The sequence below is a fragment of the Acinonyx jubatus genome, chromosome A1, assembly GCF_027475565.1.
Source record: "Acinonyx jubatus isolate Ajub_Pintada_27869175 chromosome A1, VMU_Ajub_asm_v1.0, whole genome shotgun sequence".
Lineage (NCBI taxonomy): Eukaryota > Metazoa > Chordata > Mammalia > Carnivora > Felidae > Acinonyx > Acinonyx jubatus.
The window spans coordinates 73,502,035-73,527,191 of NC_069380.1; positions in this window are offsets into that span (position 1 = coordinate 73,502,035).

Below are 25,157 nucleotides of genomic sequence, written 5' to 3' on the forward strand. Positions count from 1 at the left end.
GTCTTCTTGGGAAGAGACTACATGTTACACATTACATAGACTATTGCTGGAGTCTTTCACGATGTAAAATATACCTACTTCCTAACACAACTCCATATTGAAATAAGGGACTCAAGGCGGCCAACAAGTAATTCACAGTCCGACCTGGGAGTTGTGTCTCACACAACTATTCCATTCTGTATAAAAGGGGAACAACTCACTTATCCATTTTGTATCTTTAGGGCCAATCTGAGTTGGTCATTGGGATAAAAACAAATTTCACAATGAATACCCTGTACTTCTTAGATTATAAGTATTCTCAGTGAAGTGCAGAAGCAACATGAATGAACCACATAACCTCTCCAGTCTTAAAACACATTACCTTCTGACTGCAAGTAAGTAGATTGAGGGTCGATTCGTAATTTTCCTGAAACCTGGAACATCGATAAAAGGAGCAATGATTAACCATCTCCAGATTTTTAACAATAATTTTTATTTTTATGTTCCAAATTATAAATACTCTGTGTTGCATTTTGTTGCATGTTTTACAGCTAAGCAAGGCATTAGGATTGGTAGTAGTAAAAGCAATTATTTTATAGATAAAGAAATTGAACATGAAGGAGAGAGAGAACACATCTATATTGGGTCAGAATGCTTAGTCTAATGTTCAGATTTTTATAAACAATAGTGTTAATTGCCCTTTATTTTGTGTAACCCCAAAGATCATTAGCATCTTCTGTTTTGTGTTCATATTTGCCATGTAATACTTACTACTATATCCAGGGAAATGTTAATCTATTATGGTAAAGACTTTCACATAGACTTTTTTTTACAAACTGAACAACTCCATGATGAAGATATTTTCGTTTTCTTTAAATCTATCCTTTTGCATGGGGTGTAAAAATGACAAAAGTGGATACCTCACATTTTGGGAAAGAACATCTTCAGGTACTCAGGAATGCTATCTAAATGTTTCTAAAAGATGTAATCAATTTCCACCATGATATTTGATTTTTTTTTTCTCCAAGAAACAAACAAACAAAAAAAATGAAGAGTGACTTCAGGCAAATTGGATAAACCTCAACTAAATCTAGGAAAGCCAAGAGCAATATTCTCATCACATAAGAGAAGAAACACAAATAATTAATGCTCGAAGTGTCCGTTTGCTGCTGTGTAATCAACGCAGGTCTGGTTTTCACTTTGGGAGCCATGTTAAGCTACCACTCTCCTCTTGGACAAAAAGGGCTCCTGATCATAGGGAGGGATTGAACTTCACCTTCCCTGGGAACTGAATGAGCTTTCAGGTGTCATCTGACTAAGAGGAATGTGTAATAAGGTGTCTGTCTGTCTGTCCGGCTTCTCTAAGAAGAGGTTAACGGAGATCTTCAGCACTCCATTCCACCAACATTCTCCTTCGCCTACAGTACAACAAAAGCCTGTGTGTGCCCTTGGTGTCAGCTTAACAAAGTGCATTGAGAGAGCCGGCTCCCTGGGCAGAGAAGCACATCAATAACCCAGTGGGAAGTGGCTCAGACAGAAGGTAAACACGGGTCAGTCAGGGAAAGCCTGGTGGGTGGTAGGGCACAGATCTTCAGACACAATAAAGAGAATGACATCAGAGGGATTCATCTTTCTTTTTAACCTGAATTCCCAGTTATTAACGAAGGCATAACATCATACAAGCACAACAAAGGGAGGCTCGGCCACTTTCAGCTGCCTCGCAGATGGCATCTAAACTGCAGACTGGGATCCCTGGTGCCCACGGTGGGGTGAGAGTTATTCAGCTTGGGGAAAAGGGACGCATAAATGTTCCAGTTTTTAAGTAAGTATTATTCAGCCATGTATACCACTAGGCTTGCCCAGTGCTCTGCCATTATTTATTAGGTACATAAGAACCCCACGTGAGATTTTCAGAACTCTGGGCATAGTTTTTCCGTCTGGAGTTGGCAAAAAGAAAATAATATTGTGTAGCCATTGAGTGTTCAACAAGGTTTGTTTTGTTTTGTTTTGTTTTGCTTTGCTCTGTTTGTTTTAGAGCTGAGCAGGAAATCATTAGTTTTGCCTTCAACTGAATTTAATGAGACTTTATTACAAGAGAGTTCCTTTGATATCCAACTTAAATCAAAGAGATATACCCTTATTAGGTTTCTATGCTAGCCACAAAGTCAAGGGAAGGCATAATTGGGAAGTGATAATTCAATATATTGAATGAAATTCCATGGCATCACAAAGCACTTTGACATCATAAAAGGAGTCATGTCTGTGAGAATTCCAGGCTCTTTTGCTGGATTTTACCCAGCCAGGGAAGGAGCCTAGCTCTTTGGACATTTGTGGTATAGCAAACAGAATGTATGAGGGAATGCTATCATCTACTGTATCAGATAAATTGAAAGCTTCGCCCTATTAATTTAAGTGTTTAAAGCACATGAAGATTTACCTTGAAGTATTTATTTGGAAGTATCTGAAAAAAATATATATACAGAATTTTTTGACGGAAACACAGTTAAGCTGAATTTTCCTTTTTTTATAAAATAACATTTGTATTCATTTTTGAGAGACACAGAGAGACAGAGCATGAGTGGGGGAAGGGCATAAAGAGACGGAGACACAGAATCCGAAGCAGGCTCCAGGCTCCGAGCTATGGGCACAGAGTCTGACACGGGGCTCAGACCCACTAACTATGAGATCATGACCTGAGCCGAAGTCAGACACTTAACCAACTGTGCCACCCAGGTGCCCCTCAGGCTGAATTTCCTAACAACAGTTAGAAAATTACCTATTCCAGTCACCCACTCAAAGACCTTTGCATCTGCGAAACCTGCACATTTAACAAATTCCATTTTCCCCATCTCATTAATACAATAGACAAGTAGTAATCAAACAGATTTCTCTATACAGCTAATAAAGAATTTTTTGAGTAAAATGTTTAGCCACATATTTACTTTTATGCTGAAATAATATCACTTTGTTTCCTGTATTTTTAAATATAGTAGAGTATTACAATAACACTACGTCTTGGGGGCAGCATTGCCATTATTTTATAGAACAATCATGTCCTGTCCGGTGTTTACTACAGTAAGTGGATAATCATACCCATGTTCTATTCAAATGCATGTAATAACAGTAAGCTTAATAACCTAGCTCTTCTTTACTAAATCCATGTGGGACATTTCAAAAGCAGAACTTTAGAAAAGGCAAACAAATTCACAGCAGATTTTAAGGAAATAGTAGTCATCAATGTTAAATTTAACTAACAAAATGGAAGCCTATGATAGAAATTTATGAATATGTTCAGAAGTCTAGCAATATGAATATGTATTCGAATTTGCTACCAATTCAATTACTCTTTTCCGCCTCATCAGTTAGGTAAAAGCTTAACTAAACAAATTAATATTGAGTAGTCCCCCAAAGGCCAAGGACCTTGGCTTTGTTGTAATGAAGAGGAAATGAATTCCAGATATGTGTGTCCTTTGGGGACAATGGCAGAAGTTCAACTGAGCAGGAGAGCCCTATCGATCCCTGTCTTCCAAAGGTGGGCATCAGGAAGGTAAGTAATCTCTGAAGTAACCACGGATCTAACTGCTACATAGGCCAAAAATCAATATCCTTGAATTCCATAGTCAAGTAAGTATGAAGTTCACCTATAATATCTGGATGCAGTCTGTGTGTTAAATACAAGAATAGCAATGATCTCAGCTTTGGTTGAGAAAAATAGAGTTCCCCTCCCCCACATTTATAATTTATAGGATATTAAAAAAGCATAAATACTACCATGTAGAAATTGTTCAAGGTGGATAGTAGCTTCAAGGTAATGATAAAGTATCATTCTGCATTTTTACCATTCCTTTCTTTAAAGGTCGTTGTAAAACTTAGTGCCATTAATTCACCTCTGTGACCTCTTGTGCTTAGCCATTTCATTATAACGGAAGAAAATGGCTATCTACAACTTTGAGAAATCCAATTAGTGGAACGATTTCAGTTTAAAAACCTTTGAGACCTATTACTTTCATGTATTCATTTGTTCTTTTATTTGTTAATTAAATATTCATATGAGTGAATGGTATTTGCCAAGAATTGCCCAGGCATTAGGAATACAACATTGGATGAAACAAGAAACGTCCCATTCATGGGAAAAGACAATTAAATGTTAAGTAGAGATGACATTTTAATGACTATGGAAATATGTAATGTTAACTGTTGATAAGTACAATGAAGTGGAGTAAGTTAGGAGCTCGAAGGAAGTGGAGAAGGCTTCATATACATATGGACGGTAAACGGGTTCCAGGCAGAGAGAAGAATAAAGGCAAAGGCCCTGAGATAAGACTGCTTGGAGAATTCACAAAACTGTAAGACGGACAGGGTCACCTGAGAAAGGAAGCCAGGGAAACAAGTGGTTAAAAGGATGATGTCAAAAAGATAGCAAGCCACAGGCTAAGACTAGATTGTGTAGGGCTTGGTAGATCAGGGCAAAGACTTAGAACTTGTTCCAAATGAGAAAGGAAGGCTCTACAAGATTCACAAGGGCTGTATCTCAAAAGGATCCTTCAATTCTGGGAATGGAGCTAGAGTGATCCATGGAGCATGAAGGATGGAGGATAAAAGACTGGATTGAAATGTTATCGGAATGTAGAGGGAAGGAGATAATTGAGAGGATAGCAGGATGACCAAATACAGAAAAGAAACAATACATGAAATTAACAAAGCTGTTCATTGATTTTCTTGAAATACCAAGACATTTGGTTGACTGAAATCTTTCATTAGTTATAGAAAACTTTTCTTTTACATTCTTATCCTAATGTCTATTTGTTTTGAGAGAAAGAGAGAGAGAGAGAGAGAATGCATGAGCAGGGGAGAGGGGCAGAGAGAAAGAGAGGGAGAGAGAGACAATCTCAAGCAGGCTCCACATTCAGTGTGCAGCTCTATGCAGGGGCTGATCCCACAAACCTTGAGACCATGACCTGAGCCAAACTCAAGGGTGCCATAGTCAACCAATTGAGCCAACCAGGTGCCCCAGTTATAGAAAACTTTCAGTTGGTTTCTCTCTAAGTGGTGATAGTGGTCATTCTCTTTATTCCAGAATGCTTTTAAGTCTTTAGATTTTATCTTAGTCTCATTATCTCCTAATTTCTACCCATTTGACTTTTTGTAATATTTTGATAATTCTTGTGTTCTTTTTTCCAATTCGACAAGCTTTTATCTAGCAGCATTTAAACTACTGTTAAGTTATCCTAATTTGTACACAATGATAGTTATTACATTTTTCATTTCTAGAAGTATAATAGTCTTATTTCTAAACTTATTGTGAAAAATAACAAATGACCAAGATTCACACTTGAATCCCTTCTCTTACTGATTTAATCATGTTAAAGTTTCCAGTGGCATGTCATATTTTATGAAGTCCAATATATACCATATTTGAGGATTAGTTTCTGCTAGATTTCACCCATGGTAACTTTATTGTGTTTCATCTCATTTCATAGCTTTGCACATCTTTATTTATTTTTTTTTTAATTTTTTTAATGTTTACTTATTTGAGAGAGAGAGAGAGAGCCTGAGCAGGGGAGAGGCAGAGAGAGAAGGAAACACAGAATCCAAAGCAGGCTCCAATCTATGAGCTGTCAGCACAGAGCCTGATGCGGGGCTCCAACTCATGAACCACGAGGTCATGACCTGAGCTGAACTTGGACGCTTAACCGACTGAGCCACCCAGGTGCCCCTGCACATCTTTCTTGATTTCCTTTCTCAGGTGTTCTTTGTCATCTGATATTTTTAAATCTGTTACCACATCATTTTGGCACTGAAAAAATAATTTTTTAAATGCTTTAGCCAGCATTTTTAAGGTGTTAAACCAGAAGGTTTTGCTGGGTATTTATCTATCGTACCGGCTTAAATACAGTGTTCTATATAATATCTGCATTTCGTTTCAGAAAATGATAGGTGAGTGTCCAGTTCTATACAGATGATAGATGCTCTCATAATTCTCACCAACAAAATTTGAGACATATTTTCCTCTTAGTAGAACCAGCCTCAGAAATATGATGGGATCAACCACCCCAAATCTTCCCTTTGATAAATTTTTGACTTTTTTCAGTAAATTTTCTTGATTTTGGCATTTAATTTTCTTCTCCGGTTCATTATCTTGCATGGACAGCATAGCTTCTCTTGATCAAGATCCGTGTAAAATTAACTGCCACCACAAAAAGATTTGGTGCTGCCATTCACTTGGAATTGTACAAAATTACTAATATTTGGACATCTGGCTTAGGAAGTTTGGTACAGTGGACAGGGCTGTGCTGTACTTAATGAGCTGACCATAGCCCAGAGCTACATTTCCCTGAATACCTAGGGTTCCTCAAGATGGAACCAAGGCCTCATCGCTAAGCTCTGAAGTCCCGTCATGACGTCATCACGTCAGGTGTTGCGGCCTTCCTGCCTGTGGGGAAGGTGTGGCTCACCTGTTTGGTAAGAGGAGCAGCCAGGCAGGGCCAACTCTGGTTCATGTCATCCGTCATCTTGACGCGGAGGCCCAGACAGCTGGTGCAACATTATTTCCCAGTGTGTCTGCGAAGATGCTTCTGGAGGAGATTAGCCTTTGAATGGACAGGCTGAGAAGGGCACCCTCAGCCAGGTGTGTGGGCCTCATCCAACCCGCCGACGGCTCCAATGGAGCAAAAAGGCAGAAGAAGGGGGAGCTGGCTCTTTTTGCTGAGCTGGGACAGACATCTTCTCCTGCCCTCGGTGTGGACCTCGGCCTCCTGGTTCTCCGGCACGATTGCCCCCCCCCCAACCCCTTCCCAACTATGAAGCTTTTGCACTTGGGCTGGGACTCACACCACCAGCCCCACTGGCCCACAGGCCACTGGCTGTTCCTGGGACCCCCTGCCCCTTTGGCTTGCCCACCAGTGGACAGATTGGGCGAGACTCTTCTGCCTCCCTAATCAAGTGAATTAATTCCTCTAATGAATCTCTTATGCATCTCTCCCTGTATATCTCCTATTGGTGTCCTGCTTCTCTGGGGAACTCCCGCCCAACAGCCCGCTTCACTCCTCCAAATTCTGGGAGGATCAGGTGTGTGCAGCCTCAGGGGAAGGCGGGCAGCTGACTCTGCTGGACACCCACGGGCTCAGGGCCGAAGGCGATGAGAGATGGGTCTGGGCTCCGTCGGCCCCTCCCCTTGCCTGCCTGCCTCACCTTGACCTCAGATCAAAGTCTAGTTGCAAAAGCATCTCCTTCCCTAAACTGTTGACCCGGCTGTCACAGCAGCACTGAGGGCTGATCACGAGAACGTGTTCTGGATTCGATATTCCTCAGGGTTGTTCTACTGCTGATCCAAAGTAACCAAAGCCCTGGAAGGGCACAGCTTTGGGATGCCAGGGTTTGGACCTAACTCTTCCGTTTAGGGGCTGTGTGACATTGGGGGAAAAAAAATCACTAAACTCTCCAGGCCACTAGTTTCTTCATCTGCAGAGTAGAAATGAAAATATTCACTTCATCGCGTGGTGATTAAATCTGTTACTGCATGGAAAGAAAGGCCTTTGAGCAGGGTCTGCGTGTAGTAAGATTTCAATAAATGATGGCAGTAGAACTTCCAGTAATGTTAGCACTAGTCACAGGAGTATAATGGGAGTATGCACGTACCTGCATTTTATCTGAGCTTGAATAAGGGAAGACCCTTCAAAATAAAAACAGAAGAGGAGGAGACATAAGGAACCAATGTTTGAGGAAAAACTCAAACAGAAACAGTTGTACGTTATGCCTAAGTATAGTTATTTCTTCCTCCAAACTAACGTCTTCCTTTTTCCCCCCAATGGACTGTAGACATTGTGATATTGCGACTATGTACATAAGTGATATAAAATTGTGAAAAGGCACATAATATGTTTCTTTCTCTTCTATAGCGTCTTGTATTAGAAAGGATGGTAAAGATTAAGGAATTTGAAGGAAGGGCCTTAAAGATGACTGTTCACGTGGGTTATCAAAATCAGTTTATCTACCAAAGACATCTGTGTTTCTTTTTTAAAAAAAAATTTTAATGTTTATTTATTTTTGAGAGAGAGAGAGACAGAGAATTAGTGTAAGCAGGGGAGGAGCAGAGAGAGAGGAAGACACAGAATCCAAAGCAGGCTCCAGGCTCCGAGCTGTCAGCAAAGAGCCCGACGTGGGGCTCGAACTCATGGACCGTGAGATCACGACCAGAGCTGAAGTCAGACGCTTAACCAACTGAGCCACCCAGGTGCCCCAAGACATCCATGTTTCTAACACACACTAACAAGGTGTTATTAAATACTGAAAATATTAAATGCCACTATTAGAAACAAACAAAAAAAAAAGAATTACAACCTTGTTCTATAACTAACTTATAGATTTTAATGCAATATTTCTGGTAATCCTACCCGGCTGAAGAATGTAGTTTGAAATGGGAATATGATTTATACAGGATGTGACATGGCATTTTGAGAGCAAAGCACACCAAGAACATTGGGTTTCAGGGGCATGAAGCCTCATTCCTTCATTTATTCATTGGTTATTTCTTGAAGGTCTGCCCGCTTATCCCAACTCCTCCCCTGGCTGGCACTGGGTCCCTAACCCAACCTCTCAGGACCTCAGTTTCCTCCCGTAAATTTTAGCGGGTGAATTAATTCACTGTGTTCCTTTTCTGCTCTGAAATCCTACAAATTCCATATAATCCCACAGAAGTGAAAGCAATACTCAATATCCTACGTGTCAGACTCTTACAGTATGGTCCCAGGACACATACCTCATAGACAAGTTTGAGTTTGATAAACATGATGTGCTATCTCTAAATTGTATTTCAAAATAAAACTTTAGTATTCACCAAATCCCTTCAAGAAAAAAAAAAAGCAGGGAATATTCTGGGCTCTGTATAGTCAGTGAAATATTGACACATTCTTAGAGCTCATCAGGTTACAAAGTAACAGTGAGAGAAGAGAAAAAAAAAACACCACCACCACACTGCTCCCCACTGTTCTGTCACTGGTTTACAAATACAAGACACTTTTCCCTTTTCTCTTTTCCACTGCAAAATGCTGATAGATTTGGCAGAATCACAAAAAAAGGGATTAAACCATATGGATTGAGAAATGCTGTTCTGCCTCAGCATTTCACCAATAATAAACTGCCTTGACTTTTAGCACTAAGGTGCTTGAAGAAAGCAATTGGGTGGGACGGGGGGAGGGGTTTTTGTTTGTTGTGTTGTGTTTTTAATCTTTGTGCAAACAGCTGGAGGGGTCACTATGTATTGAATATCTGTGGGAACAGAAGTGAGAATTCATTCTTATGCAACGTAAAAAAAAAACAGTTGGAAAACAAATTATTTGCTGGGTATTCGAAGGTTTTGCAAATATATAAGGCCTGGGATGCCTTCTGTGTTCATTTTAAAGACACAACTGGTTTGTTTAGAGGTCTTTCTACATTTACCTCTGCACTTCAGTTACTTAAACAACCTAAATGTACTTTGACTTTTGCCGAGGAAAGAACTTGGTTTATCTAAACAACTGTCAGATTTTATAAAAGATAGTTAACCACAAGCTGTTCCAGCAGTTAACCATTTTATTTCAGAAACCAGCCTTGAAGATGAGACAACCTTGGATCTCAGCAGATGGAAATGAATACGCTTTTTAATTACCTGTAAATCATGACTCATCTAAATTGAATAACCCCGGAGTAGGGACTGGGAACAAAGTTAAGCAGTTCACGGTAAGCAGAACGCAAGCTTTAACATACCATTTGGTCCATCAGAATCCCTGTCAGAATTTAAGTTTTACGTAGAAGAAAAAGGAGTAAAGTCAAATTATTAACCCAAGCTTCCTTTCTTTAGTGGTTGTTGCTATGCCACTCAGATAGTTTAAGGGAAAACAGCTGTCAAACTATACACATGCTGGGACAGCAAACAGAAATAGAGCCAACATTTGGTGGCTTAGCACACAAATATTTCGCATGGAAAATAGAGGTGCACCTAATAAACTAAGTTGAAATAACATCTGTATGTTATCATTATCATCAAAGAATCAAAGACACCATAAGGACGCCCAAACCTGTGTTGAAATCTACAAGGGTTAACAATGAATCTCAACGTTGATGTAGTTGCCCTGACGCGTAAATTTTTAGGGCATATTTGAACAAAGGGAAGTAAAATGGGCTGCAGAACAGGTCTGTGAAATACCCCCACTGTTTACTGACACATATTTGAAAACGGAATATGTTGTTCTTTCTATACAAGAAATACCATTGCTATGCTATGATGTTTTGATTAGTTGACCTGAGAGTTGTCCAAAAGAGATTTTTTTTTTTTTTTACCGCTTTTTTGTGCATGGATCATGCTGTCCAGAATTAGGAATTGGGCATCACAAACACAACTGAGTTTAGCACCCCCACGGCTAGACAATCGATGCCCTTTAAAATTTTTAATAAAATATCTCAGTGAAAATACGTACACCAATGAGAATGGAACAAGTCAGCCAAAGAGAGAGAGGAAGGAGGTTGGAAAATTGAGCTTTTTTTTTTTTTCAAAATTGGGGAGGGAGAACTCAGACAGCTGGGCAAAAGATTTGATTGGACCGTCAGCTCTGGAATTGTAGGACCTGCGGGAGTAGCTGAGACATAAAAATATTGTGAAAGCAGCAGAATTATGGAGGGCATAAATACCTTCCACACTCATTCTGTGTTATTTTGCATTAAGAGAGAAAAACTAAGTGCAGGGTGGATCTGTAATAAGGCTCCCTATATACATAAGGGGTGGGGGGAGAGAGAGAGAGACAGTGAGACGGACAGAGAGAGAGAGAGAGGCAGAGATTGTTTTTAAGGAATTGGCTCGCGTGATTGTGGAACCTGGCAAGTCTAAAATCTGTATGTACACCATTAAACTGGAGACTCGGAGAATCTGATATTGCAGTTTGAGTCCAAACTGGCAAAATTTCCTCTTTCTAGGGAAACATTGGTGTCAACTGATTGCATGGGGGCTACCCACATCACGGAGGCTAATCCGTGTATTCAAAGTCTACTGATTTAAACGTGAATCTCACCTACAAATATCTTCACGTTGACGTCCAGTTGTGTTTGGCCAAGTATCTGGGTACTGTGGTCTAGCTAAGCTGATACATACAATTAACTGGCCCAGGAGCCATATCAGCCATAGAGAGAACAGATACCATGACGGTGGCTTTAAAGATGAGTAAGAAAGGCGCCTGGCTGACTCAGCGACCGACTTCGGCTCAGGTCATGATCTCACAGTTCGTGAGTTCAAGCCCCGCGTCGGGTTCTGTGCTGACAGCTCAGAGCCTGGAGCCTGCTTCAGAGTCTGTATCTCCCTCTCTATCTGTCCCTCCCCCCTTGCACTCTGTCGGTCTGTCTCTTTCTCTCTCTCTCTCTCTCTCTCTCTCTCTCAAAAATAAATATTAAAAAATTAAAGATGAATAAGAAAAGTGGATAGACCAAGAGCAAATAAGGTTCGTGCAAAAGGTAGACTATATACTGGAATCAAATACTTAAAAATTCTAGATCAAAAAAAAAAAAAATTCTAGATCAACTATAACAATCCACCCTGAAAAGGATTAAATAAGTTGACACAAAAGTAAGGAAAATTGCCAAATGACAAAAATGATAGGAAGCTGTAAAGAAAAGCATTAAGGTAGTTTTCCCTGTTGGGCTATTCTCAGGATGTTTGAAGATTCAAAGGTTCTTAGAATGAGAATGAGTGGGAAGGTCTTTGGCTCACAAAGGAGGGAAAATGAACTGGTCGCTAGGTATAATGGTATAAAATAATGAAATAGTTCCAAAACAAAACAAAACAAAGAAAAAAGTCTACCAGTTGGATAGAGTGAGAGCTGGGAACTTCTGTTCTAGATAGAAAAGATGATATGAAATCAAACATCCCTCTCAAAAAGTGTTACCGCAAGCTTGAAATTTAGAAGGGATTTACAGTACCTGAGTAGTCCAGGAAATTTCAGGCAGCACAATTAGCATAAAAATATGTAACCCACTGGACACCTGATATAAACTAACATAGATATCTCTCCAGGAATTGGATCTCAGTAGAGGGCACAGGGGAATCCCAGAAACAAAAACCCACCAAGCTAGAGGCTCCATCCAATATGATAAATACATGAGGGAAAACCATCCACCATTAACAAAGATCGGGGGGGAAAATATCAGGATTAACACTTTTAGAAATTAATATATTTTTTTCTAATACTGCATTAACACGTGTACCTAACATAAACCAACAAAAGTTGAAATCAAACACGTTAATAGTAAAAAACATGAGACAATGTAGACCCAAAATGACTTAAGACAGTAATAACCATAATAATGACTAACTCTGGGAATCAAAAAACAATATTTGACCAAAATATTAAGACAAGCTATCAAGCCAAGGGAAAATTGTGAAGATTTTATTGTTCAGGCATATAAGAGAAATATTTGGCACACTCTTTAACCATAATGATCTTGTCACAAGTAACAGAAAATTATCTAAAGACACTTCGCTTCATATGGTTGAGATTTTAAACACACAGCATAGTGTGTCAAAGAACTGATAACACATATTAGAAAATATAATTGAAAAAAAGTAATTAAAAATTTTCATTTAAGTGGTATTCACATAAGGTGTTAATGAGAGGAATTGTCAGTAAAAATGCATTCACTAGAAAAGGAGAAATGAGCTGTTTTTAGAATAAGAAGTTCTCAAAAGGACAAAAGATTAACTCAATGTAGAAGAAAGTAAATAATAAACACTTCAGATTGCCAAAATTGATACAAGTACAATTGAAGAATATTAATGATCCTGTGACTATTAAAGGCTTAAAGTGAGCAAGAAAATCCACCCATGAAATTCATCAGACTCACTTCTCTTTTTATTGGGCTAATGTTACTTTCATACCAGTTCCTGACAAAGACAGAACCAGAAAAGAAAGTTATACACCAATCTCATCAATTAACAGAGTCATTAGCCCTTAGTAAATTATTACCAAACCAATCCAGTCTAATCCACATATATATATATACATATATATATATATATATATATATATATGTGTGTGTGTGTGTGTGTGTATACACACACATCACATATATATGTGTGTGTGTGTGTATATATATATATATATATATATATATATATTTACACACACATATGTAATGAAGTTGGGTTGAATCACCTGAGAACAAGGCTGGCTGACCCTTAAAAAAAAAAAATCTGTCTGCCTTAACTGATTCATGCAGGAAAATAAAAGATTATTACATAGACGCAGAAAAAGAATTTGAGAGAGTTTCCACACCCATTTACGTAAAAAGAAATTCAAATAGAAATTTCTACAATATTAAACTTTCTAGTAGACATATGTTAAAAACACGAAAAGAAACAGGTGCAATTAATATCTTTGATTTAACTCAGTACAGAACCCTATGACTTCAGCAAATTTTCAAGATTTTCAAAAATTATCAATGACATATTTTGCATTGTTTTTCATAGTCTTTCACCGCTGGTGCACTTAGAGCACATCTCAATTTGGAGTAGCCATATTTTAAGGGATCAATAAAAAACACGTGGTTATTGGATCACACAGCTCTAATGCATTCCAGTAAAAACCTACAATTATCCTACCGAAGGGTGAAATGAAAGGATGAAACACAACATATTTCGTTGGTATTTTCATTCAACACTGCAATAAAGGGACTCACTCCAACATTAAGAAATCGGGATGAAGTTGAAGCTAGTCTATGAGACAGGCTTCCAAAACCACTTGGCTGTCCCCACAGGGAGCTCTGGAGGTGGAATGACCCTTCTATTCTCCATCAAGTACAAATGACCAGGCCTCTAAACCCTACACACGCTCACGATTCACATGGTGACCATGCGAGGTCCAGCAATGCCATGAAGGGGCTCAGAGATGAAAAGCCCTAACCCACCATCATCCCTGGAAGGAGTCCTTCACAGCAGGGCTGTGGGCTGTTTACTACACCGGAGCAAGCACAAGGCTGGGTCTTCTCTGCATGCTCTGAAATATGTTTCAGGTAGCAGTGACCTCTGGGTGAAGGAGAGAGGGAGCGAAATACCATCAGAGAGCGATAAACAGAGGACTTCTGCAATATTGCAGTGTTTTTGCTCTTAAGGCTTGTGATGAGTGATGTGCAAATGGTATTATTTCCTATACATTTTTATGTACAGCAAATTTCATCAAAAATGAATGGATGATGCTTGATGGACAGGAGGAAGGAGACCCTGAGAGAAAGAAAGAGGTGAGGAAAAAAGAAAGACAGGAAGAATATTACAAGAAGGTTGGGACCTTCAGAAAAGTGAAAAGAGGTTCTCATAAAGGAAGGCATCCATCATTTGCAAGAGAAAATGAATAAAGCTAATGTATTCTAGAACTTTTCTGCAGAGAAACAGAAGCAAACATAGCAGAAAAACTAGATCAGAACCACGCTGGGTTAGCCACTGAGTTCTCAGCTGAAGGGTATGACTTCATTTCGCAGGCTTTGTGGGGAGCCTAAAGGAATGAACTAAATGAACTAAAGGAATTTTGTTCATAAACGTCATATTAATGGCAGTCCAACCTTGAAAACAACAGTAAATTGGACACAGAAAACCTACCTGCTACAAAGCCTATGCTTTCAGAATGTAAGTTGGTTTTTTTAGTTCCCTTTGAAGTTTCGGTTTGATATTGACCTAGCAAAAAAATATTTCACAGTCATACTGAATTTTCCCGAAGAAGGAAAAGCAATTCTTGTGCTCCATCAGGTGGCCTCTGAGCTTCCATACAATCAGTTAGTATCTATGAATGTCTTCATTTCATATACAGCATCAGTCTGAGGAGGAACTCCTGGGGCAAATCACTCCCATAACACGTCTTATGTGCACCTAGCTAAAGAAAAGCATGTGAGTATTTAAAGGACCCTCCAAGATAAAAAAAAATGCTACCATTTGTTAAACACACATTAACCCTTAAGAATATTTACAGTGCGCCCTACCTAGTACCATTACTACATTTAATGTCTCCATTGGCCTTAAAGTAATCAGCAGAGTCCGTCTTTAACAGGACAAGACACACGTTTCTAGAAGGCATCTGTTCCCTTTCTGTAAAAATCATGTTTCTACAGGGTATCTACTCCTTTCTTTTTTGTTTTTGTTTTTACCCTTGACAGTAATCTTAGATTCCCTCCTTCTACTACTTAACGAAGTTTTACCTTGGTAATGATCCTTTTTAATGGAATATATTAGAGAGGGACTGTGTAAGAATTGGCCCACCTTTCCTCAACTGCATTCCTATTCAGGCGAAGTTTCGGAAAGGGGAACCCACTTCGTTTTACTCTCTAGAGATTTCACAGGGGTCCTCTGCCAAGACTTCCCATCCACTAACACATTTTGTCATCTCTACTTTCACGGACCCGTGTGCATACTACCAAAACTCAACAGTCTTGAGTCTATGCCGGGTCTTTGCTATGAAATGGAAAAACGCTAACAGGGACACCGTTTACTGGGCTTATGATTATTGATATATTACCCTCTCCCATAATAGATTACCTGTCTCTTTACTATGGCTTTTGGTAAATTTTCTCTTAATCGCTACTAATAAAAATCATTTTCGTAGTCATCAGTTATTGTATCTCCTGACATGGATTGTGCTCCGTTATTTCACTTGATTTTCACAGCCCTTTTGGAAAGGAAGTATTCAAAGTGTTTTGCAGATTTGTTAAGCTGAAGTCAGTAACCTGACAGAGGTCAGTAGCAAAATTAGATTTGAACCTGGCTTTTTCAGATTCCAAAGTTTTGCATGTTTAACCAGTGTTAACCTTTTTGTTTGTTTGTTTTGCATTTGAGTGACTTAATTCCAATCGCTGTAGCAAGAAAGTGTAACTTTTAAGGGATGGCATTTTCCTTAAAAAAATCTATGTTTTAATTTATAACTCTCTGCAAAAGCAGCATGAGGTTCCAGTTATGCTTTGTTTTGGGTTGAGACTGAACCAACAATAGAATATACATCAGATGCATTATTTGTATTAAACTGAACAGTGGGAATAGTTCTCAGGCAAGATACATATCAAAAATCCATAATACAATTAACAGTTAAGATAACATGTGGAGATTAGGCTACAGGTATAGATACTTGGAATTAAGCAAATACACCAAAATCAAGGGGGGTTGACAAGTTGGCACAGGAGGGCAAGGGCAGTGACTCCGAGTAAACAAACAAATGCCTTCTGGGAAATTCGATCTGACATTTCAAAGAACACTAAGCCAAGGAGACATGTTGTCATTGAGACAGAAATCTGATTTCAGCTTAGGAGATTTCACAGTGAACTAGATCAGGACCTTTTAAAGACCACTTCTAGAAGATTATTTCTGCTCTCCGTGCCAATGCCATTTGCCTTCTCTGGTTAAATCTGAATACCTTCCTTTTTTCATACACTCATTTGCTCATTTATAAATCTATACATCTATGCATGCATAGACCCAACTGCCAACTCAAGAAAGTCTCACCGTCCATGCAGTGTTTCTCACAGAGCTCCTACCGTGTGCTAACACTGACCTTACAAAACCTTGATGCATGGGTTGGAGAACGCCAAGCCTTAGCGTACGAATCAGCGGTAAGTGCGCGATATGATGATACTCTGTGTCTTGGGCTATTCATTCACAAAGAAGGCATTGGATAGGGATGAAATGTATAACTTGTCCAGCTTTAAAGGGCGTGGAATCTCTCTAACACTGATGGGCATGAAGGAAACACCATCTGGGGAACTAGGGTTTCTTGAGCAAAAGTAAATGAAGAGCCGAGTTGCAAATTTATCTCGAAAGTAAGGCAAAGTTCGCCTGTGCCAACTGGGGAGAAATATCTTCAGTTTCATTTCAGAGGTTTTTATGAAATGTTGATCTTGGTACCTAGCCATTTCAATTGATGAGTTAATGGCATGTTTAGTCTCAGCCTCATGCATATATGCTTTCTGGTAAAGACGAAATGTGCGAGGTGGCAAATTTATCCTCAGGTCAGTTCTTGCATAAATACAAACAATTGGGAAGGACTAGTAAACAGTTTTTTTTGTCTTTTAACACATGTAATCCACATGACAGATGATGCTGAATATTGTAATTTACAAACAACCTACCTCTCTCTGAATTGTTAATTTTATTTCTTCCCTAAATGTTAACATGTTCTTATCTCTTTCAAAGTTATCTATTAAAAACACAACAAAACACACACACACAGCCACCAAAAATAAAATAACTGATGACAACGAAAGGCTCAGTTTTGTATCTTAACGTGAATTCTTTTCAGAGGACGCTAACCAATCTTGTCAAAACGAGCCTTAGAACTGGATCTACCTGAAATCCAGTATTTTCACCTTGGAACATCGAATGAAAGCCCATAACTCGTACACTAGCTACTGAAGAAATAAATCCTTTCTGTATTTGAAAGCTTCAGAGCCACAGGGTTATAAAATAGGAGGAAACAGTGGGTGGACCAAAGAAGGAATTTCCATCTATTTACTACAATATTGAGGACTGGTAGAGAAAAAGCTTTAAACTTTAAACTTTTAAAGCCTGTGAATAACAGCCCTGGGTAGGAAACAAACAGGTGAATAATAGTTACCTTAGGGGCTAACCTATTATTATTGCTGTCTACCAAAAAACTGGTAAAAATACGCTCCTGAACATAATCCTCTGTTTAAATATTTTAATCCAAATAAAATATACGATGTCTCTTTAAAAAAAATCTAAAATACTTTTAAGACTTGGGTCCTTATGCCAATGACCATAATATTCACTTTTTAAAAAATCGTTTTTGGTTAAATTTAGGTTGTGCTTTCTTCCCTAGCAATATTATGTAAAACATTACTTTTCAAAGCGTTAAGTGGCAAATGAAAATTCAAGTTATTTTAAGTATTTCCAGAAATTGTGACCATCTCGGAAATAATCTGGAATGTTGTAAAAATTGCCTTGGGAAGTTCAGTCATCCCTTTTTTCCTACGTAAGACCTTGACCTGGCATTATTTTCTTTTTAAAAAGTCTGCATAAAATTGAACAATGCCATCAGACATTGAATTGAAAAAAATATGTGGTTGGTGTTGCTTGAAGTGTTCTGCTACATTTTGTCCTTAAATTCCATTGTCCTCTTAGGGACCTGTCTGTGCTATGGCACAGCCTATCTTTCTGGAAAGGAGTGGCTTAAGGAAACAATAGACCCTTTCTGGGACAGAGTTTGGCAACAGCAGGAAGATGATTCCAGAAGGAATGTTTTCCTCCTTGGTGTTGTGAAATCTAGGGTGCACTTTTGCTTGGTGGAAAAATGAATATTTACAGATTTTCTATTATAATTGATGAGTATCAGCTTTAGTCTACAAAAGGCAGCACAAACTATGATTAGGACATTGCACTTTATGCCAATTTTATGGAGAACTTGAACGTCATCTCTGAGTTGTGGATGTCTCAAAGCCAGGGTCCCCTTATGATTCGGAGACTAACCCTGATTAAAGTCGAGAATTAAGGTTTTCATGTGCGGGCGGGGACTGAGGAGACAGTGACAACCATCATTTTGGTTACGCTCCGTTATTAGCTCTCTGGTCACAACTTGGGTGGCCTGACATATGCGTGAGCTGCATTTCATTCTTGGTGTCTCCTAAATAATGTGTTTCTACTAGTAAACTCATTAAATAACTGCAGTGCATTTAGGATTATTCCTACAAAAATATCAGCTTCTTCTTCTTCTTTTTTTTTTTTTTTCCCATCCTGATGTATTTTTTGGAGAGGGAAGGGCTAGGGTTGTAGTTATAGCTAGTGAACAGAACTGTGCATGTGCTAGAGCCTGGAACAGTTGGAGTATCAAGCAGATTGTGTCATCTGTCATGTCCGTAGCCCAGAAAATGGATGTGCCACTTTCCAGATCGTGCACATTTGGGGGACTGCACACCCCAGACATGTATGAAATGGGACTAGCACTGGTAACAGGCGGGATAAGGGATTATTTCTCTTTTTCGCTTCCTAAGGATTTGGACCCATGAGTCTTTGTGCGTGCTCATAACACGCTCAAAAGGTCGACTTTCCTAGCAACTTCCCAAAGTTACTCTTTATCTACAATTTCCTTATAACCTATTTACACTATACAATGAATGTGCTTCAAAAGAGACACCTCTGGGGGCGCCTTGATGTCTCAGTGTTAAGCCTCCGACTTCGGCTTAGGTCATGGTCTCGTGGGTTACGGGTTCGAGCCCCGGGTCGGGCTGGTGCTGACAGCTCAGAGCCTGGAGCCTGCTTCGGATTCTGTGTCTCTCTCTCTCGCTGCAACCCCCCACCCCGACCCCCACATTCTGGCTCTCTCTCCTTCAAAAATAAGTAAACATCAAAAAAAAAAAAAGAGAGAGACACCTCTGTGAGGTTTGACTTCCACTTTGGTTCTTTAACATTTCTGCCTTTTGATTTTTTTTACTTGGCTGAACACAATACATAGATGTCCTTTAAAAATGTGAATTGATGGGGGTGCCTGGGTGACTCAGTCAGTTAAGCATCCAACTTTGGCTGAGGGCAACATCACAGGGTTTGTGAGACAAAGCCCACATCGGGTTCCCTGCTGACAGTAAAGAGCCTGCTTCGGATTCTTTCTCTCTCCTTCTCTCTCTGCCCCTTCCCCATCTGCATGGTCTTTGTCTCCCTCAAAATAATAAATAAATAAACTTTAATAAACGTATTCTTTTTTTTTATTTTTTTTAACGTTTATTTATTTGTGAGACAGAGAGAGACAGAGCATGAACGGGGGAGGGTCAGAGAGAAGGGAGACACAGAATCTGAAACAGGCTCCAGGCTCTGAGCTGTCAGCACACAGCCCGACGCGGGGCTCGAACTCACGGACTGCGAGATCATGACCTGAGCCGAAGTTGGCCGCTTAACCGACCGAGCCGCCCAGGCGCCCCAATAAACGTATTCTAAAATTTAAAAAAAATGCGTCACACTGATTTTCTAAGATCGCCTTACTTGGACATATTTTAAAGTCTCTTTGGAGGCACATGATTCATTATGTTTGGGAAGGAAACACTTGTGCCTCCCCCAAAGGAAAAAGGAGAGAAAAGTTCTTTTGCTAATGTGAAGACGAGCTGTTAGTTATAAGCACATGGACTTTTCAGCCCCAATGTAATGCATTCTTTCTTTGCTATATGTACTCACATTTGAAAGTAATGAATAGTCCCATTCATGTTAGGGGTTGATCCTTCCCTGAATGCTTTTAGCATACTCTGCCTTTGGAGAGAGTGGGTTTGATTTGATAGAAATTGAGGCAGTGTGCACAGAGCAGTGAGAAAAAAAGGTTTCTAAAAAAGACACTCCAATTCACCATGTTGAGGTTCATGGGACCATGTACTTCTCTTCAGCACAAAAGGAAAGAAAGCACAGAAAAGCCACAAGAGCCCAAGCATTTTAGCTAACAAAATCCCATCAGCGTTTTTTGAAAAATGTACGATGCCTGACCAAAGAGAATGAGTAAGTCAATTAGGAAATACAAAATATTAAGTTAATGGTCTTACTAAATGTCTACGGATTGCAACCAGACTTTTGGTGCTGGCTTTCTCAAATTTCAAAAGTTACCTCTTTAGAAAAGATCCATGCTGGTAGTCTTGAAATATGATGGTTATTTTTCCTTCCCTTCTTTGTATTTCTCTGCCTCGACTCTAAACACTTCTGTTATCACCTCTGTTTTCCACGGAAAGAATGGTAAGTGGCTTTATTTTACTTCATCTCTAAACCCAAATCTTTGAAACACTTTCTGAGACAGGGTCTAATGTCACAGTGACAGCTTTTATGCGAGGGTTACGCATTATCATTTTCTACCTCATTTCCTCCTCCAGGACACCTTGACATTAGAAACTGACTTCGCCCAGCGAGTTAATTCATTTAAGTACTTGGCAGGCCATAGACAATTGACTCTTCTTGGAAGGCCCATTAGCAAGGAGAGGGGTTCTAAATCAGACTTTCTATGGAGACCACACTGAAGTTAGTTTATAACTCAAGATGCTGAAGGTACATATCTGTCCCTCAAATGTCCCACGTAAGAATCAGCTCAACTTTGAGACGCTATGGGACTTTCTGAGTCTTCACTGAGTACTTGTTCACAGACGTAAGCAAGACGCAGTACCACAAATCTGTAAAAGCAAAATGTTGAAATGAGACAAACCTAGCTTTGGTTTTTGATTCCATCATGAAACTGATACATTATTTTGAGCAAAGTTCACAGTAGCTTCTAGCTTGGCTCCTTCCACTGTAAAGTATGCCTCATCCTTCAACAAGCTTTTAGAAGTAGGAGAGGAGTCCACGTATGGGATGTGTTAGTGAAATGTTCGACAGTAAGAAATTAAACCGTAGCATCTACTCATATTTTCACTACAATCCCATCTACCCTTGGGAAAATCACCCAATTCATCTGTTTCAGTTCCTCATCTGCAAAATGGAACCACAACAGGTTCATAAATTGTGGGTATGTGGGAATGTCAAGATTAAGTGATGCTGTGCTTATATTTCCTAACCCTCAGGGATATGTATGTTTAAATATGGAGAAGGGCCCAAGATCTCCACAGTTAAAGAAAAAAATCTGAAGATTTCTGAATAATGACCATTATACTAGTGGCCAATGACCCAGATAATGTATTAGTCCAGGTTTGGAAAAAAAATAATGGACTTGGCTTCAAACTTCAGCTCTGTTGTTTGTTTGCTATATGCCCCTGAGCAAAACACTTAACCTCTCGATGCCTCAGTTTTCTCATCTTGAAATGGGGGAAAAAATTACTTTTCCACAGAAAATCTGGGGATTAATGACAGCGCTCATAAGGCATTTGTCATAGAACCCTACAAGTACATCTAGGAAGGGCATAGATAATAATAGCTGTAACCTGTTGAGCATACATATTTCTCAGATACTATACTAACTGCTCTACGTGAATGAAACCATCTAATCTTACCCACGATATGGTATTGTATTAGCCCTATTTTATATATGAGAAAACAGAGACCCAAAAAGGTTTGCTTTCTTGCCTAGGGCCACAGACCAACTGAGTACTTGCACAGAGATTAAGTAGGTACCGACCTTTAAAGAAGATATTGTTATAGTACTCCCACGGTAATATGATAACCTCCAGACAGATTGGGAGGGCTTTAGAATCTGTGGTATATTTGAAAGATCGAATGGATCTTTCTGGCGGCAATCATGTCTGGTTGCCACCTTGTTCCTGCCGCTAGTGACTTAGCCAATTGCTACTTACCCTTTTATTTACTCTTGAAACATAAGTGATGAATAACAAATGGTGTTAGCAGTGACTGCTTGTTGACTCTTCATGTGCTGGAAGCTTTCCACACCAGCATTGTCTCTATTCTTGACAATGTCCTTACTAGTTACTGTAATGTTCCCTGTCTTTTAGATAGTGATAATCAGAGTCAATGAAGATATGTGTGTGTGTGTGCGTGTGTGTGTGTGTGTCCCCCGGATATATGTATCAAGAAATTTGAGGAGGTATGCATACAACTGAGGTCTCTCTGACTGTAAAACCTAAATTTGTTCTACCACAATGTTTCCTTTTTGAAAGATCTCATAGACATCTACGGACACTAGAACCTTCAGAGAACCCACAGTACAACAATGAAATTGCAGTAAGAAATATATAAAAGTTATAGAAGATTTGGTTTATGCCCACAGGACATTAGTGATTCTTTAAAAAAAATAGTTATAGGGGCGCCTGGGTGGCGCAGTCGGTTAAGCGTCCGACTTCAGCCAGGTCACGATCTCGCGGTCCGGGAGTTCGAGCCCCGCGTCAGGCTCTGGGCTGATGGCTCAGAGCCTGGAGCCTGTTTCCGATTCTGTGTCTCCCTCTCTCTCTGCCCCTCGCCCGTTCATGCTCTGTCTCTCTCTGTCCCAAAAAAATAAATAAACGTTGAAAAAAAATAAAAAAAAACAGTTATAAATAAGCAACTCTTTACTGCCACCTGTGATATTTATGTAACAATTGCCAATGTATCATAGTATCCATTACTATATGTATTAAGCAACAATTTATTACATACATTTCTGTATTCTTTTTAATTTTTTTTTTCGTAATCTGAGGGGGTGGGGAGGGGCAGAGGGAAAGAGAGAGAATCCCAAGCAGACTCCATGCTCGGCATGGAGCCCAACAAGGAGCTCGATCCACAACCCTGAGATTGTGACCTGAGCCGAAATCAAGAGTCAGACGCTCAACCTACTGAGCCAGCCAGGTGCACCAACATTTCTGTATTCTATGTCACATGTAAAATATAAGAATAAACTTTACCTTCACATTGTAGTTGCAAAGATGGGTCATTTTTATAAGTTACGGAAAACAAAGGAATAGTATTATTCATGGATAAAAGAAAGGAAGTGAATGGGGAAAATGAGACAAGGGATAAATAGCCTGATGGGAAAACAAGAGGGAAGCAGAACACTGTTTCCCAAAAGCAAACAGAAATATGTTTCTGAAATGAGGGAACAGCCAAAACAATAAAAACCTTGAGAGCGGTTGTGTGAGATGATGTCAGTTGGTCTCAAGAGATTTACCAAGTGGCAACTGGTGATCTTGACTGTAGAGTTTCTTTCTTTCTCTTTCTTTTTCTCTCTTTCTTTCTTTCTTTCTTTTAATTTTTTTTGACCTTTATTTACTTTTTTGAGATCGAGAGAGACGGAGCATGAAGGGGGGAGGGTCAGAGAGAGAGGGAGACACAGAATCCGAAACAGGCTCCAGGCTCTGAGCTGTCGGCACAGAGCCCGACGCGGGGCTCAAACTCACAAACTGTGAGATCACGACCTGAGCCGAAGTCGGACGCTCAACCGACTGAGCCACCCAGACGCCCCTTGACTGTAGAGTTTCAATAGAGTACTAAACTAGAATTAATTATCAATGGGAGCAGCTGGCTGGCGTAGTGGGAAGAAGAGTCTGTGACTCTTGGTATCGGGGTCATAGGTTCGAGCCCCACATTGGGTGTTGAGATTACTTAAATAAATAAAACTTAAAAAAAAAAAGAATTAATTAACAATGAATGGAATGCAAGAAAGTGGAACAGCCTAGTAGAAACTCTGTCAGGAATATTTTTGTTTTCCTGTGATGAGGAGCAAAGAAATGTGGCAGTAGGTGGAGGAAGAAATGGGGTCAACAATGGACTGCCGAGTTTTCTCAGTGGTAGTATGCATTTTGTCTCATTGTAAGAGAAAAAAAATACCCAAATGGTGTTTTTTTAAGAATTTTATTCTATTAATTGACTCCTACAGTGGAATGGCCTAACCCTTTGAAAGTATCAGCTCATGAGCCATACCCTAGTTTATTGAATTAATAGAAGCTCAGAAATCTGTCTTTTTAGGAAGCACCTCTGGAGAAACACATGAACGTGACAGTTTAGGAATCACTCACTTCAGTGGCATAAGCATCTCTATTAAAGGTGACAAATGCATAGGCTGAACGGCGTATTTTCTATCTCGAAATTATTTGAAAGTCCTAATCGTCGGTTTATTCTTACTGTATATCTGTTCTGTAGGCTTTTGAAGGTCGTATGGGGAATTCAGGCAGGTCTCGAGTGCTAAGTATGTTGCTTTACAATCTTTTTCACTAATTCTCCCAACTTAGCACCAAGTGGACAGAGATGGTTTGTAAGGTGGGATCTATTTCTCATTACTGAGTGGGTTCTTCCACTTAGGGAAGTTCCCAGAGGAATCGGTCCATTTTCCTGTTTATTCTAGACAAGAAAAATCTCCCTCGGGAATATACTTTGCTTCCTGTATTTACTACACTCATGGACTGTGGGTATAGCAGCCAGTGCTATTGTATACATTCCTGTCCCCAGATGTGTGTATGTCTCCTTGCCTTTGCATTTCTGAGAAATGACACACTTTTTTCACAGGTGCCTTAACTTTGTAATCCTCTGGGTTATGAGTTCTCTGCCAAGCACTTCCCCACGACCTCTTATTATTTTTATTACCTGGCAAAGTCTTTTTGGTTTGTGTACCGCGAATAAGAAAGGGGTAATCACGGTGTTTGTGAATCTAAATTCCATCTTTTCTGCACAAATCTGATCTTGTTACTTAGCTTTCATAAGCTGTAGTGTTTTCTTCTGTAAAATGGAATCAATGACAGCTGTCTAATAATGTTAAGAGGCAATGCACTGCAATGCGTAATACCATCTGGGA